Raw genomic sequence first — 13673 nt, forward strand, 5'->3', positions numbered from 1 at the left:
CTGGACCAGGAGAATGGAATCAGAAGGTAAATGGACTGAGGTGCGTGTGTACAGCCACTAAAATGAACCAGTCAAACAAGATTAATTCAGCGGATTCTTATAAAATTTTGCCTCTCTCCACACACGTAGCTGTACCCTTTTTGAATTTCACAAAGCAGGCGATTTAGAGTCTTCCCTAATCTTTGTTAATCTCTGTTTTATTGTTTAGAACGGGTTTTGCTTGTTTGCCCCATAGACAGAGCTCAGTAAATCTTGTTCCTCTAAAGTCGCTTTTATCCAGTGTTCTTAGGCCAAGTAGACAGTATGTTTTAAAGTACTGTTTCTGTTTCTTTTTCCTTCCTTCCTTTCTTTTTCAGATGATGTATTTAAACCATTGGAGCAACATATCATTCTTAATGTTTTAAAACATATAAACCACATGCTGCTGAAAGATGTCATCCTAAAACAGAATGCACTTGTTTGGGGCCTGAGTCTGCGTCCTTGAAAGTCATGTGATCGAATTTGGACAAAAATGTGTCAGAGAATTTGAAATAAATAAATAAAAGCTCGGGTCTGTGGTTTACAACCAGAAGTGTTTTTAGCCTTCAAATCACACGTTGCATTAAAGAAGACTAGAGCAAGCAGAGGAACCCCTCGCCTCTCACCCAGTCTGGGCTCAGTGTAGGACTGAATCACGACCCGAAGCAGACAGGCTGCTGAGCTGTTGCTCGGATTATAACAGGGAGCCTTTCTCAACCCTGGAGGCTTTGGGGGAGGGAATAAAGTTAGGGGAGAAAGCAGAAAGCATTTGTCGCTTTCCTCAGTCCTTCCTAGAATTAGCAGGTTTGCAACGGTATTTGTAGGTCAGCATTTCAAGTGTCTAAAGAAAATGAGGATAGGGTGCTGGAAAAATCGGAAGGGGTCTGGGAGAGATCTGTCTTCACCTCTTTATTTGTTGCTGTTAAGGTCCTTGCTGGCGATTCTGTTGGTTGGTAGGTTTTGCTGTCTCTCTGACGCCTGGAGTGCTGGAATTAGACCCCGCAGCCAGGAGGCTGTTAGTTGGTCAGGAAATTCCAAATGGGTATAAATAAATTCTCTGCGGCAGCTCCTGGGCTCTCTGCCTGCTGCTGTGTGTAGTCCGTTTAATGATGAGGGAAGTATGCTGGAGACTTGGCTTCCTGCTGGCTGAAAATCACAGTGACTTTGTTTCTGGGGAGGTGAGTAAGCAAGGCCAAAAGAAGCAAAAAAAAAAAAAAAAAAAAGGCGAGCGAGAAGTTTGGGGAGCGGGGGTGCTGGTGCAGTATGAGCTCAAGCTCTGTGTGTTATGAAGTGTTTGCTTTGATTACAAGCTGGAGAGGATAACTCAGCACTTGACTTTTTGGTCCACTGATCATTGCAGCTCGAGCTCTGGCTTCAACATAGAGATGTCGTTGTCACGCGAGTGAAATGTTGTACGTATATGCTAAGGTTTGTGTTTATGGTTTCTTTAAATTCCAGAATGTCCCCCTTGTGTGTGTGTGTGTGTGTGTGTGTGTGTGTGTGTGTGGCTAAATCCATTTTTGGTCATTTGTTTTCAGCTCTGTTTTTCTCATGGGGAACTGTTCTGTGTGCCTTAAAGCTGACTTCTTGTGCTTATATAAACACCATAAAACAAAATACAGGCTGTGATTCATACAATTACTTCAGTTCTCTCCCATCCCACCCTACCCCACCCCCCAAAAAAACCTTCCTGTGCTGCTTTGTTAGAAAAGCCCTTTCTGCCTCACTGTCCCAGCTTGTGCCTCTCCTCTGCTTTCCACAGACTTCTCCTTGGAACTGCCACATTTCCTATTTACACTTAGAGCAACCTGTTATTTTTGAAGAAAGTTTGGAAAACAGCCTGTAGGCCCCAGGCTAGCTCTCTTCTTCTGTGCATGCAGGACAGATTCAGGCTGTATTTCGGCAGTGTCTCTTCAGATGAGAGAGTGAACATGAGAAAGCACTGCCTGGGGAGGGCGGGGGGGGGGGGGCGGTAAAAGGCAGGTCCCGAAGTGCCCGTAGCTACTTCCAGACAGATTTGGGACAGAGAGTGGCTGTGTCTGAGAGTTGGCGCTGGAGAAGAGGGCTGTTGTGTCAGCCTCAAGGCCCCTGTGTGTCATGTGCCTCCTGAACACAGAGTGCCTTTGATGAAGACATAGCCCTTCCACTCCCTTTCCACTTGCTTCCCTCCAGCTGCTCACCTGCAGCCCGGCTTCTGGACTCTTCCGGCATGCCCTGAGCCAACGACGGCAAAAGGAAGCTGCGTCTGGGGGTGGTTAGGCTGGGCCGGTTGTGGTGATGCATCTGGAAGGATGCTACAGAGTGAAATGCGCAGAGAATGAGACCACCAGTGTCTGCCTGTGCGCATCTGGTCTGACACCTGGTGCAATGCCCTGCTTTCTCCGGTGCATCACGTAGTGCGCAGACCTGCGACATTCCATGGGAAGTGTAGTCAGAGAAACTTCCAGGAGTTACAGCATCCCACCAAGCCTCTGATTTTACACATGCAGACCTCGTCACTGCCCTGTGCTGTTTCAGGTCCCTGCTGCCTGTGGCTTGTCTGTGACCTGGGAAATATTTATAGCTCCTGTTCCTTGCTTTATGAAAATTACACCTTCCCCAATTCAGGCAAGCCAACCTAGACTGCCATGGGGATGTGCTCTATGGTTCTTTTATTTTTTCTTTTTAAGATTTTATTTATTTATTCATGAGAGACACAGAGAGAGAGGCAGAGACATAGGCAGAGGGAGAAGCAGGCTTCCTGTGGGGAGCCTGATGCGGAACTCGATCCCAGGACCCCGAGATCATAACCTGAGCCGAAGGCAGTTGCTCAACTACTGAGCCTCTCAGGTGCCCCTGCTCTGTGGTTCCAAAGGCCACGTCTGCACAGTATGTTAAAGAGTGCTTTCCTCTTAGGACTTTAGTAGAGGTGAGAGCATGAGATTGTTAAGAAAAATTAGAACGGGCAGCCTGGGTGGCTCAGCGGTTTTGCGCCAGAAAAATTAATGTGGATTTGTGTCTCCTTATTATGAGAAGAGAATGCTTTAATTTGGCCATAATTGGTTCTTAAAGGTTAGGGATGTTCCTCTACTTCTGCTTTTGTTTTATCTTACCTCCTTTCTGCATGGCTCATGCTGGGCCAGGCCTTCGTCTGCCCCTACCCAACACCTGCTCTCTGTGCTCCATGCACCCTGCACACAAGCATGACCCCATTGTGGGGCCTGGTCAGCATCTCCCCCATTCACTCCCAGAAGCACAGTCCAGTGTAGACCTCAAAGTTTCAGCAGACTCATTTTCTAAACACCTCAATCCCTAGCTTCATGGAGTAGGAGAGAAGCATCAGGATAGCGGGAAGGCATTCTGGATCATCTGGGCCACCTCACCAAACAACAGAGGGTGATCCAGTCATAGTAAGTAATAATAACAGACTGCAGGCATCCATCGAAGCAGTCCACAACAACGCTGTGAAGCAGGTCTGTTATTTTCACAATTATGCAGCTGAAATAGGATCTGACTTGCCAACAGCAGCTGGAAAGTGGCAGACCCAAAATTCAAACCCAGGCAGCCCAGCCCCAGAATGGCTGTTCTTCATCATGACGTCTCTTTCTCCGCCATCCCTTACTAATCTGTAGATGCCTTGATGCAGAGTTTTTCATTTCAACACATACTGAGTGTACCATGTGCCAAGCACTCAGGGATGGAAAAAGGAATTCTATTTCGTTCCCGCACCCTCCCTTATGCCCCAGACGTCATCCGTCCGGTGGGGAAAGGACCTACATGTGCCTGCTGATCAGGATATGCAGGGAAAGTGTTTGAGACCCGAGGGAAGAGTGTGACCAGTTCTTCGCAGGACAGAGCAGGCTGGGGATAAGTGAAGCTTTTGACGAAGGATGGGCTGTTTGGGTTGGGCCAGGACAGTGGCATGCAGCTAATTCCGACAGACAGGAAGGGCAGTGCAGGTGGAAGGAATAGAATGAGTGAAGGTGGATAGGCTAGAAAGTCGTTCCGTAGGCTGAGGTTCTGGGTGGGAAGGGAAATGGAAGCTGCCAGATTGGGGCCAAATTGTCGAAGACTTCCAGCACCACAGAAAGGAGCGTGTAGACTTTATTCTCTCTGATGGGGCTCCTGGCATATCCATCTACAACATTAATAATGAAGAAGGTCTTCCCGTTTCCAGGGATACCTCAAACAAATGTCAAATTCCTCGAAGTGTATGTAATTCAGAAGAGCAGGGGCACCAGGCCCTGATAAAAAAAAAACAAAACAAACAAACAAAAAAAACAACCAGGCTGCCTTATTATTTGCATTTAGGAGCAACCCAGAGGGTTGGCAGTGCTCCTGGGGAGTGGCTCCCTGCTCTCCTCCCCTAAAGACATTGATGGCGCAAGCGAAGGAAGCTTACCATCACCTCTATCTCTCATTCTCTCTACCTATATGTATATGGATACAATTTATTAAGAAATAATTTCAAACTTAACAAAAATGTAAAGAAATTCTCATACCTCCTTCACCCAGATTCAGATCCCCCAGTGGTTAAAATTTCAGGACATTTGCTTCATTTCGTTCCGTGTGTGTGGAGGCCTGCCTGGCCCATATCTCTTTAGAGAACAGATCTTGACCTTCCCTTTCTTGCATGACGTTGATAGTTGGGTTGTTTTTTTTTTTAAGATTTACTTATTTATTTTAGAGACAGTGTGCAAGAGAGTGAGCTGGGGTGGGGGTTGGGCAGGCAGAGGGAGAGGGAGAGAGAGAGAATTTCAAGCAGATTCGCCACTGAGCTCAGAGCCCAACACCAGGCTCGATCTCATGACCTGAGATCATGACCTGAGCTGAAACCATGAGTCAGATGCTTAGCGGACTGAGCCTCCCAGGAGCTTTGACCTTGTTGGTTTTAAGGAGAGCCCTTCTATTCTACAGGATGCCTTTCAGGTAGGATCCATCAAGATTTCCAGACTCACCATTCCTTCTAGGTAGGAACACCACAGAAACGATGCTGTGCTCTTCTCAGAGCTTGCTGTGAGGGGCACGTGATGTTAGCCTTGACCACCTGGTCCACCTGGTTGTCTGTCAGCTTCCTGCACCACAGAGCCCCCATGTTTCCCTTTGTGATTGATCAGTACTTTATGGGAAGGTATTGTGATGCCACAGCAGTACCCGGGTCGTCGGGAGAAAGTCTCTGGTCATCGGCTTTAGGATCCAGTGATGATGATTCCTTCCCAAATCAGCCACTGGTTTTTTTTTGTTTGTTTGTTTGTTTTAAAGATTTTATTTATTTATTCATGAGAGACACAGAGAGAGAGGCAGAGATATAGGTGGAGGGAGAAGCAGGCTCCCTGTGGGGAGCCCGACGTGGGACTTGATCCTGAAATTCCAGGATCACACCCAGAGCTGCAGGCAGATGCTCCACCCCTAAGCCACTCAAATACCCCCCAAACCAGGCACTATTATAACGGTTGTTATGTGATGATTTTCTGTTTTCATAATTCCTTTATTCAGTAGTTGGCATCTAGTGTATTTATTTATTATAACATCATGGGCTCAGAGGTCCCTGTTTTATTCGCCAGGTTGTAATCTGCTGTATCATTAATCATAACATTTTGATGCCGAAATTTTCCCGGATTGGGACAGTGAGAACCCGAAAGTTTCTGAGCCAGATGGACACTGTATTTTTTTTTTTTTTAAGAGAAAGCACAAGAGCAAGTGGCGATAGGGGAGAGGGAGAAATCTTGAGCAGTCTTCAATCACCGCGTGGAGCCCATGTGGGGCTTGATCTCAACCGTGAGATCATTACCTGAGCCAAAATCAAGAGTCGGACACTTCACCAACTGAGCCAGCCCGGTGTCCTGACACTGTCTTTAAATAGCTGATCTGACTGACGTGTGCTGATGTTTGAGAATAACTAATGGGCAAGTGTGTGTTCTCTGAGTTCTCGCTGTTGTGTGTGCCTCATGCCATGGCAGCCACCTGCAGCGAGATCCTTGTCATAGAGGCAGACTATGACAGGTGATGCTAGGGACAACCTGGCTTGAAATTGAGCTGCTCAGAGACCAGTTTAGGGAGTGGAAGTCTTGGATTTTTAGCGTGTACTGCTTAGGTTCTTCCAGACTCTACCCTCTATCTTTAGCCTCTGCCCTTAGCTGAATCAGTCCCTGGGCAGGTGTGGGTCAAGTATGGGATGGGGTGGGAGGGAGCGCTAGGGGTGGCAGTAACGTGCTGCCTGTCTTTCCGTCTTGTGCAGAGATGCTTGCTGGCTGTCAGGGGCAGTGTTTTTGCTTCACAAACATGTTCGGTCCCTACAGTTCCCATCCTAGAGTTTGAAGCACCGAGCCCATTTGTACCCTGCATCTCAGAGCACCAACTCAGACCCTCGTCCATGCCACACGTGTCCCTCCCAGATTAGATTTATCATGTTTTAATGACCTTCAGTAAAGGAAATCCTATCATTTTTCTCTGTGGTGAGTCATCCACTGGTTTAAAGAAAAATATTTTCTTTTTTAACAGTGTAATGAGGTCATGGATAGAGCCCCAGAGCACGAGTCCCGAGAGCCCGTCCTGGTCTCCAGCCCAGCCCAGAGCAGCTGAGGGTTGTCAAGTCTTCTCAGTAGGCCACAGGTCGTCCCAAAATGCAAATTCTAAGTTCTGGTGGTTTTAACACTATGGCTAGCACTTATCGAATTGTTTTTGAAACTCACTCCATGCAAAGGAATTTGTGATGCTGGGAGAAAAATTCATGGGGGCTTGGAGCAATCCGTGGAAACCTACTAGAGAATGCTAAAGGGAATTTTAATCCATACCCCAGCATCTAGCCAGAGCAGTCTTCTTATAATGCAAATCTGGGGAGCACCTGGGGGGTTCAGTCAGTTAAGCATCTGCCTTTGGCTCAGGTCCTGATTTCAGAGTCCTGGAATCGAGCGCCACATCGGGCTCCCTGCTCAGCAAGGAGTCTGTTTCTCCCTCTCCCTTTGCCCATCCCCAAGTTCATGCTCACTCTGTCTCTCTTGTTCTCTCTCTCAAATAAAGAAATAAAATCTTAAAAAAAAAAAGAAAGAAAGAAAGAAAGAAAGAAAGAAAGAAAGAAAGAAAGAAAGAAAGAAAGAAAAAGAAAAAGAAAGAAAATGCAAATCTGGTCATTTTGTTCCCTTGCTTGGAACCTTTCAATACCTTCCCAGTGCACTTCGGAGCCAAAAACCTGACTCCCCCGGCTCTGCATGGCTGGGGCGCAACCCCCTCTCTGCCTCTCTTGGGGCTGAGCCCTCCTTTCAGTGTCTAAAACTGGCAGGTTTGTCATGTGAAAGTTTCTTTAGCTAGAGCTTCTCCTGTCCTCTTCTCCCGTGCAAGCTCACACCCTACACGGTGCCCAGTGCACTCCTCAAATACAGCAGAGCACCCCGGAGCCCCCCACCTCTGGCCCCCACAGCCCCCACAGCTCTGTCCAGCGTGCTCCCTTGTACTTGACTTTCATGGTGCTCCTCACCACTGGCCCTTCATTTCTACAGCCCCCGGGTGTCTCCCCCTGCACTTTGCAGGTTCTCCCAGACAAGCTCTAGGTCTGAGTGGCTTAGTAGCTCCCAGCAGGATTTGGCACACACGGTAGGTACTTAATAAATATTTACTGAGTGAGAGGACCAAATCCTTCTTGCGTCCTACTCATTGCACCTTCCCTAGATCAGCAGGCCCTTTATGGGGTGTGGGATCATGGAGCCATCATGGAGAGGGGGTGATAATGGCAGACAGCAGAAGATGCGGGGATGGGGTGTGGGTTAATGTCTGTGGGCAAAGGTTAAAAAAGCAGAGATGGGATCAGCCGTGAGAGGAAACGTAAACATTTAGAGGGAGAATCCAAAAGAAGTTAAAAAGAGTTACAGAGATAAGAAACAAGACCACAGTACAGCCCAGCCGCGTGAACAGGCCAAGCCCATAAAATCGTACTTAGGCTGCGTGTGACCGCTCAGTTGGCCTGGCATTTCCCACGCCCTTCTGGCTTGCACCTTTGCTCTCTTTCCTCTCGTCGCTTTCCATGCACGAAGCACGTGGGTAGCTGGGTAAAATTGCTGCAACCTGGGGACGTCCAGGTGACATCAGGTACGTTCGTGGGAACAGGAATCCAGGCTTGACAGAACAGGCTCTGACACCTGGTAGGTGCTCCTGACGTGCATGAACGGATGGATGGGTTTGTTAACTGGGAGGGACAAAGAACAGGTTCAAAAGTAACTCTTTGGTAAGTGAAAGAACAGGAGGAAATCTCATCTGTCTTTTGTTATTTTAAAGCAGAATTAGGGGCAGCCTGGGTGGCTCAGCGGTTTAGCCCGCCTTCAGCCCAGGGCCTGATCCTGGAGACACAGGATCGGGTCCCACATCAGGCTCCCTGCATGGAGCCTGCTTCTCCCTCTGCCTGTGTCTCTGCCTCTCTCTCTCTCTCTCTCTCTCTCTCTCTCTCTGTGTCACATGAATGAATAAATAAATTTTTAAAAAAAAATAAAATAAAGCAGAATTAGGGGGATGCCTGGGTGGCTCAGCGGTTGAGCGGTTGAACGTCTGCCTTTGGCTCAGGGTATGATCCAGGGGTCCCTGGATCAAGTCCCACATTGGGCTCCCTGCAGGGAGCCTGCTTCTCCCTCTGCCTGTGTCTCTGCCTCTCTCTGTGTGTCCCTCATGAGTAAATAAATAAAATCTTAAAAAAAAAAAAAAGCAGAATGAGGGACACTCACATGGTGCTCCTTTTTCTTGTGCGTTCTCCACCACATGGTGTTGCTTGGAGACTTGGTAACAGGGAAGGTCCTTGGGGCCGAAAGTCTTAGTGCTGACAATGTCATCAGGAGAACTTTCCTGTGAAACCTGTCCAGAAGGATCTAGTGCACTTTACTGTTTCCTCATTGCCACTGGTGCGAGCCCAGAAAAGTGGATTTGCTAATAATAACTCAGTTGCTATTGTACTTTGAGTAATTAACTTTGTGAGCACTTCTCTCTCTTTCTCTCCCCTCTTCCCTCCTCCCTCGTTCATCCTGCTGGTTTTCTTTCCCGCCTCTCAGCCCTAGCTAATGCGGAACCTTTCTGACTGCTTCCCACAACAGGATGCTTGCAACTCAGCTGCTTTTAAATATGGGAATCCATGATAATTATGTGCTTCTCAGGGACTGACTCAGCTCTCGGGGCAAAGCCTCAGTGCTTCGTGGGAGTGGAGACAGCGCAGGTTATGGGAATTAGCAGAGTTCTTCGGTTTTCAGCAGAGTATCTGGTGAAGACAAACACACCAAGTGTGGAAGTTGGGGCACATGGGTGTAAGTATTTTTCATGGTACAGTCAGTCAGTCAGTAGTTGGGCCTAGAGTGTGCAACAGGGAAACCAGAACAGAGAAGTCATTGTATCCTAATAGATAAAGTAATAATAGCAAAAGGCTTGTCCGTTTAAAAATCTACCAGTACATATTCGATCAGAAACCTTTAATATTTGCTCATGTTAAAGAATAGCTCAGGGGCACCTGGGTGGCTCAGGAGGTTGAGCGTCTGCTTTTGGTTCAGGTCATGATCCTGAGGTCCTGGGATCAAGCCTCTCATTGGGCTCCCGGCTCAGTGGGGAGTCTGCTCCTCCCTCTTTTGCTCCCCCAGCTCATGCTTGCTCTCTCTCTCTCTCTCAAATAAATAAAATCTTTTAAAAAAGGTGGGGGGGAGAAAGAATGGCTCACAGTGGTAGAATGTGTAGAAAAGGATTTCTGTGTTTTCTTACAAGTGGCATTTTTCACCCTGTCACTGGAACATGATGTTACGGTCCCACTGAGAAGTGGGGGTCTTCAAGACTGTGACTTCTATGGCCCACATTCTCAGTCGCCCTGTGGGAAGTTTTTACTCTGCTCAGTGTCCTTAGCATAGGCCATCTCCACCTCAACACTACTGACATCCTGGACTGGATCATCCTTTGTCGAGGAGGGTGGGACTGTCCTGTGCCCTGTACGATGTTCAGCAGCAGCCCTGGCCTCCACTCACGATATGCCAGTAGCACCACCCTTCCAGTGGTGATAACCAAAAATGTGTCCAGAAAAAAAAATGTGTCCAGACATTACCATATGGCCCATAGGGAGGCAAAAATCACCACCCCCCGCCACCCCGTTTGAGAACCACCACTACTAGGTTAATACTGTGACTAGTTTACTACATCTAGTCTAATCTCCCACCTCCCGATCAATATATTTTTTGTCTGCTCAAACCAAATATTGTTTGGAAAGTAAGATCATATAATACTTTTTGTTCATCTAAAAGAAATTATTTTTGGGGCGTCTGGCTTGCTGGGTCAGTAGAGCGTGTGACTCTTGATCTCAGGGTCTTGAGTTCAACCCCACATTGGGCATACAGCTTGCTTAAAAGCAGAGATGAAGTTGGGAACCTGGGTGGCTCAGTCGGTTGAGCAGCTGACTCGATTTCAGCTCAGGTTGTGATCTCAGGGGCACAAGATCGAGTCCCACATGGGACTGAGCATGGAGCCTGCTTGAGATTCTCTCCTTCTCTCTCTCTCAAAAAGGTTATTTTTGAGATCTCCATATCTCCATTACACCTTACTAATGCAGATAAAACTACAAGGAGATTTTAAATTTTTCTTGAGGCCATAAATTGGGCCTCTCTCACGGAGTGCTAAGTTTTATAGGTGGTAAATATCTAAAAAGTAGAATTACCATCAGTTTGTTGATTTCAGCTTCTCTCTGAACACAGGGGAATTTGGTCTGGACTTGGGACGTTGTCTCTAATTTCGGTCTGGACTTGGGACATTGTCTCTAGTTAGTGTCTCATTTGGTGTTTGGTTACTCCAAATTGCAGACCGTACAAAGTGCGTCATGAGAGAGGGAAGAGAGGGACTCAGGGAACATTTGTGTTTAGGAAGTATGTCAGCTCAAAGATGATGTCAACCCAGGAAGCCATGGACCCACGTGGAGTGACCCATCTACTTATCTTGACGCAACAATAGAAATGCTGGTGATTCTACCTCTTTGCTTCATTTCTACTTTGTACTTTATTGGGGCTTTATTCCTATATACCCCACTCCCCACTAGACTGTGAGCCTTGTGAAAGTGGGAACCTCAACTCTTTTTTTTTTTTTTTTTTTTTTTTTTTTTTGGGAACCTCAACTCTTGTTCACACTGTGTGAACAGTGCCTGATAAATAGTAAGTGACAATAGATGGATTGGATGGATGGATGGATGGATGGATGGATGGATGGATATTATTACTAAGATTGTTTTTCTTCATGAATATTAATTAAAAGTTGAATGAAGAAATTTTTTATTTGGTTCATCCTCATTTCACAATTGAGGATTATAACATTCTAATTGGTCCCCTTGAATTTAATCTCTTTGCCTACCTTGATCTAATCCGCACACACTGTCAAGCCAGTCTTCATCGATGCCTTTTTAACCTCTAGCATGGGGCTGGGTATTCACCTAAGGGGAACTCTAAGTGGACATGATGCCCCAGTCTGGGACCTGAGTCTGGTGGCCTCTCTCATACCCAGCCATCCCCCTCTCTTCTGAACTCATATGTTCCCAAGCTGTACCAGCCCTCTCTGCCCTGGCTCTTGGCCGTCCACCCCCTCTTTCCTTTTACTGTGTCATTGCTTGCCTTATCTTAAAAAGTCAGCTCTTGGTTAACTCCATTCTGTTTTGATTAATTATTCACATACGATCATATTGTTCTTGTTGATAATATGCCTTTGTAGCTGATCTCAATTAGTGTTTAGGATGTTTGGCATTTATATTCCAGCTAGACTATACCTCCTTTTATTTCTTATAATCCTTCCTCCTACTCTTTCCACTGAATAGGGCCATTTTCTGCACCCAATTAAGCTTTTAATAAATACTATATAATGAAGGCAGAGGTGGTGCCAGGAGCAGTCTCCACCACTGGATTTCCAGACATTTAGAAAATTCTTGTAAACCCCAGGGGACGGCCCTCTGATTCCAGGATATTTGGTTGGAAGCTGTTACTTTCAGGATTCCATTTGCAGACACAGCTAGTGATTTTTGGCTATATATAAACAGGCATAACCTTGTTAGTCCCCCCGCCACCAAAAAAAAGGTTTCAGGCAGTTAAAAATCTCTTTATAACCCATTTAGAGATTTTTTTAAAACTGCTGTTTTTATTCTTTCCTGATTATTCTTGAACTAATAAAAATTTCTCTAATAAAATGTTTTATTGTAACATCTCCCCAGTTCATCGTTTAACATTTTTCTTCTTTTCAAGATCTGGTCTTAATTTTTTGTGCAGGAGGGGAGACACAGGGGAGAGATTGCTATATCCATTAGAATTCAGAGTAGCTCCAAGGAACAGAGATCCACCACATAAAATAGCTTAACGAAAGAGAAGTTTATATCTCTTTGACAGAGAACTATAGAGGTGGCTTTCCAGAGATAGTATAATAGCTCTGATCATCAAAGCTCTTAGAGACCCAGATTTTTTCTAGCACATTGTTCTGCCATCTCTGTGTATGAACTTATGGTCCAGTAAAGCAGCAAATGTTCCAGTCATCACATCTGCATTCCAGGCAGCAAGATGAATGAAGTAACAAGGAAGAAAGGAGGCCTAAGAACTAACTATTCCTGTCTTTTCTAAGGGAGGTTCCAGGGGGTTGTTTTATGAGGTTTCTGCATATGGGTCATACTAACAGTAAAAGAGACCAGGGAAATGTAGTCTTTATATATGCCCAACTAGACCAGGGGTCGTATTAGTTTCAAAGATGAGATAACACGTACTGAGAAACGTCTGGCTATCTGCCATGGCTGTCCTGTTCATCCCCCTCCTAAACGAATTGTCTTGGAGTTTATTTCAATACATTTTCTCTTGTTTTCTAGTAACTTCTTATAAATATTTTTCTAAAAGACAAATAACTACATGTCAAAAATTTATAAAATATAAAAAATAATATAAAAACCTTCTAGGATTCTACAACCTAAAGATAACCACTGAGGCAGCGTCATGTGAGAATTGTCTTAAATACTAATGCAGAGCAATTTCTGCCTACAGAGTATTAAGATGTTCTTAAAAATTGATTATACACAACTTATTTATGTTCCATTGTCCCTGCAGTAAACATGTTTAAACATTTCCTCTGTTTCCCACCTCTTATTAACTGATGTGTGTGGTTGGAAAGGGGGAGCAGTGAAGGAGATCTTAAAAATTAAATTTGTTAAAAAAATTAAATTTGTTGCTCTCCAGGTACTTAGGCAAGCACAGAGAGACAAGACATACATATGGGGAGAAGTTGGGAAGTCACTCAGGCCCCTAATAAGTGCCATGTATGTGTTCCTGTATGTGAAGATACACTAGAAAGTAAGAGGTAAAGAATGACCCTGGATGTCTTTAATTGCCCAACATGCGCTGGACAGTTGATTGTAAAAATGACACCACGAGAAACACGGGTTGCTGGAGGCTAAAACTTGGGTTGTAGGTCCTTAGGATCGTCTGCCGTAAGCAGCATTAGGAAATGATCAAGCTTAACATGGTTAAATTCTAACCTTTCCTGATTTCCAGATTTACAAGTCCAGAGTTCATTTTGTGGGATAATTCAGCATGATATGCCTTTTTGTGAACTAAAGAAATAACCAGAGATGGGCCGGCCTGTTAAGTTCCACTGAAAAAATGTGATGCGTTCTGTTGTGTTCTAAATCCTGACATTCAATCGGTACATCTTAAAAA

At 45.6% G+C, this 13673-nt stretch overlaps 1 protein-coding gene and 1 long non-coding RNA gene across 15 annotated transcripts in view; one reads left to right on the plus strand and one right to left on the minus strand.

The window, feature by feature from the left end:
• The window catches only part of KANK1 (KN motif and ankyrin repeat domains 1), a 207907-nt gene that overhangs the window by 158336 nt on the left and 35898 nt on the right, over positions 1 to 13673 (plus strand). Inside the window, exons 1-2 of one of the 14 annotated variants that reach the window (XM_072839442.1) lie at positions 743 to 1196; positions 1379 to 1446. The exons of 10 other annotated variants lie outside the window; for them this stretch is intronic. The gene's annotated coding sequence lies outside the window, so the exon portion shown is untranslated. Of the gene's footprint in view, positions 1 to 742; positions 1197 to 1378; positions 1447 to 13673 lie in introns of those variants that run through there. 3 more of the 14 variants (XM_072839457.1, XM_072839392.1, XM_072839386.1) reach the window with 3 other exon arrangements.
• LOC140640306 (uncharacterized) lies at positions 47 to 5047 on the minus strand. The gene is made up of 3 exons (XR_012036976.1): positions 4956 to 5047; positions 2199 to 2424; positions 47 to 1164 (listed from the first exon to the last, which is right to left on the minus strand). It is a non-coding gene; the product is annotated as an uncharacterized lncRNA (long non-coding RNA).

This window comes from Canis lupus, chromosome 1 (assembly GCF_048164855.1).
Source record: "Canis lupus baileyi chromosome 1, mCanLup2.hap1, whole genome shotgun sequence".
Lineage (NCBI taxonomy): Eukaryota > Metazoa > Chordata > Mammalia > Carnivora > Canidae > Canis > Canis lupus.